The sequence below is a fragment of the Pan paniscus genome, chromosome 7 (assembly GCF_029289425.2).
Source record: "Pan paniscus chromosome 7, NHGRI_mPanPan1-v2.0_pri, whole genome shotgun sequence".
NCBI lineage: Eukaryota > Metazoa > Chordata > Mammalia > Primates > Hominidae > Pan > Pan paniscus.
In genome coordinates, this window is record NC_073256.2 from 22,156,521 (window position 1) to 22,160,287 (window position 3,767).

The window sequence follows — 3,767 nt, forward strand, 5'->3', positions numbered from 1 at the left end:
TGACATTAGGAGTAACATCCCCCGAGGATATAACGAATAATATCAGGGGGCATACATACATTGTCACCTTAGTGGTAACATCTCTTTAGGATATTACCAATAATATCACAGGATGTCCACTGACCGTGATATTAGGAGTCCCATTTTCCTAGGATGTTATGGATAATATCACAGGAGGTGTTCACACACAATATGTACACCATGTGTGTACACCCAATGTGATATGTGAAGTCATATGTCCCTAGGATCTTACGAATATTATCAAAGGGTGTACACCCCATGTGACATTTAAAGTAACATCCCTTTTGGATATTCCAAATGCTATCACAGGCTGTGATATTAGGAGTGTGATATTAGCAGTAACCTCTTCCTAGGATAACCCATGTGATATTAGGAGTAGCCCCTTCCTAGGATATTACGAATAACATCACAGGGTGTACAACCCTGTGACTTTAAAAGTAACACCCCCCTAGAATATTACAATAATATAACAGGGTGTACAACCCCTGTGACATTACGAGTAACATCTCCCTAGGATATTTCAAATGATGTCACTGGGGTCACACCCTCTGTGATATTAGCAGCAACATCTTTCTAGGAGGTTACGAATGATATCACAAGGTGTGCACTCACTGTGATATTAGAAAGAATATCTCCCTAGGATATAAGCTATCACATCACAGAGTGTACACACATAGTGTACACCCACTGTGTTATTAGAAGCAATATCTCCCTATGATATTATGAAAAATAGCACAGGTTGTACCCTCTGTGGGATAGTAGAAGTAATGTTTACCATGGACATTACAAATAATATCACAGAATGTACACACATGGAGTACACCCACTGTGATATTAGGAGTTATATCTCTCTAAGATATTACAAATAATATCCCAGTGGGTGTAGCCCATGTGTGAACACCCACTGTGATCATTAAAGTAATATCTCTCTATAAGATTACAAATAATATCGAAGGCTCTACACCCCCTGTGACATTAGGAGTAACATCCCCCTACAATATTGGGAGCAACATCAAACGGTGTACACCCCTGTAACGTTAGGGGTAACATCCCTCCCAGAATATTACTCATAATATCACAAGGTGTACACACATTGTGACATTAGTAGTAATATCCAGCTAGCGTATTTTCAATAATATCACAGAAGGAGCACACCTGTGACATTAAGAGTGACATCGCCCTAGAATAGTAAGAATACTATCACAGGGTGTACACCTCCTGTGATATTAGGAGAATCATCTCACCAGAATATTACGAATAATGTCACAGGGTGTTATCTTCTGTGACATTAGGAGTATAGACCCCTGGGAAATTATGAATACTATCACAGGGTGTACACCCCTGTGACATTAGGAGTAACATCCTTCTAGAATATCATGAATAATATCACAATGTGTACACCCCCTGTGTCATTAACAGTACAAATCCCCTAGGATATTATGAAATAGAACACAGGGAGCACACACCGAGTGACATTAGAAGTCACATCCCCCAAGGATATAACGAATAATATCAGAGAATGTACATGCATTGGGACATAAGTAGTCACATCTCTTTCGGATAATACGAACAGTATCAAAGGGTGTACACGCATGGTGAAATTAGTAGTGAACTCCCGCTGGGATATTACGAATTTTATGACAGGGTCTACACGCCCTGTGACAATAGTAGTCACGTATTACTAGAATATGACGAAGAATATTAAAGTGTGTACAGGACCTGTGATTTAGGAGGAATATTTCTATAGAAGATTACACGTAATATCACTGGGTGTACACCCCGTGTAACGTTAGGAGTCACATCACACAAAACTATAACGAATACTTTCACAAGGTGAGCAACATCTGTGATAATAAAAGTAACATTTCCCTGGAGTATGAGGATAATATCACAGAGCGTACATCCTCGGTGATATGAGGAGTGACATCTTATGAGGGTAATACGTGTAATTTGACAAGGTGCAAAAACCCTGTGACATAAGGAGTGACATCCCTTCAGGATATTCCGAATCATGCCAAAGGGAAAATACTCCATGTGACAATAAAATCAACCTCCCGTTAGGAGATTAAGAATAATAGCACAATAGGTACACACATTGTGACATTATTATTAACGTTTCGCAAGGGTATTGCGAATAATATCAGAGTGTGTAGAGGCGTGTGACATCAGGATTCACATTTGGCTACAATATCACGAATAATCTCACAGGCTGTATACCCACTGGGATTAAACAGTGGCATCGTCCTAGAATATGGAAAATAATGTCCCAGGGTGTTAACCAAGTGTGGCAGTAGAGGAAATACAGGGGCAGAAAGGGAGCAATATCACCCCCTCTCCCCACCCTGGATATTAGGAGCCAAATCGAAGTGGGGCCAGGGCGCCTCCCGGCGGTGGCGGAGTAAAATCACCCGCCTTTCCACCCGGATATGACGTTCCACATCACAGGCAGAAGAGCTCCACCCTCGATGCGGGGAGCAATATCACCCCGCTCTCGCCCCTGCATATGATGACCCACCTCGGATGGGGGCGGACGCCCCCGCGATCCGGGGAGTAACATCAGTCCCCACTCCCCCCATGGATATGACGATACACATTGCAGGGGGGCGGACGACCATCCCAAGCCGGGAGTAATATCACCACCCTCTCCCAACCTCGATATGACGATCCAGTTCGAAGGGGGGCGAGGCGCCCCCCGCGATGCGGGGAGTAAAGAGCCAGCCCCTCTCGCCCCCCTGGCTCTTAGGACCCCCATCGCAGGGGGGCGAGGCGCCCCCCGCGATGCGGGGAGTAAAGAGCCAGCCCCTCTCGCCCCCCTGGCTCTTAGGACCCCCATCGCAGGGGGGCGAGGCGCCCCCCGCGATGCGGGGAGTAAAGAGCCAGGGGGGCGAGAGGGGCTGGCTCTTAGGACCCCCATCGCAGGGGGGCGAGGCGCCCCCCGCGGTGCGGGGAGTAAAGAGCCAGCCCCTCTCGCCCCCCTGGCTCTTAGGACCCCCATCGCAGGGGGGCGAGGCGCCCCCCGCGGTGCGGGGAGTAAAGAGCCAGCCCCTCTCGCCCCCCTGGCTCTTAGGACCCCCATCGCAGGGGGGCGAGGCGCCCCCCGCGGTGCGGGGAGTAAAGAGCCAGCCCCTCTCGCCCCCCTGGCTCTTAGGACCCCCATCGCAGGGGGGCGAGGCGCCCCCCGCGGTGCGGGGAGTAAAGAGCCAGCCCCTCTCGCCCCCCTGGCTCTTAGGACCCCCATCGCAGGGGGGCGAGGCGCCCCCCGCGGTGCGGGGAGTAAAGAGCCAGCCCCTCTCGCCCCCCTGGCTCTTAGGACCCCCATCGCAGGGGGGCGAGGCGCCCCCCGCGGTGCGGGGAGTAAAGAGCCAGCCCCTCTCGCCCCCCTGGCTCTTAGGACCCCCATCGCAGGGGGGCGAGGCGCCCCCCGCGGTGCGGGGAGTAAAGAGCCAGCCCCTCTCGCCCCCCTGGCTCTTAGGACCCCCATCGCAGGGGGGCGAGGCGCCCCCCGCGGTGCGGGGAGTAAAGAGCCAGCCCCTCTCGCCCCCCTGGCTCTTAGGACCCCCATCGCAGGGGGGCGAGGCGCCCCCCGCGGTGCGGGGAGTAAAGAGCCAGCCCCTCTCGCCCCCCTGGCTCTTAGGACCCCCATCGCAGGGGGGCGAGGCGCCCCCCGCGGTGCGGGGAGTAAAGAGCCAGCCCCTCTCGCCCCCCTGGCTCTTAGGACCCCCATCGCAGGGGGGCGAGGCGCCCCC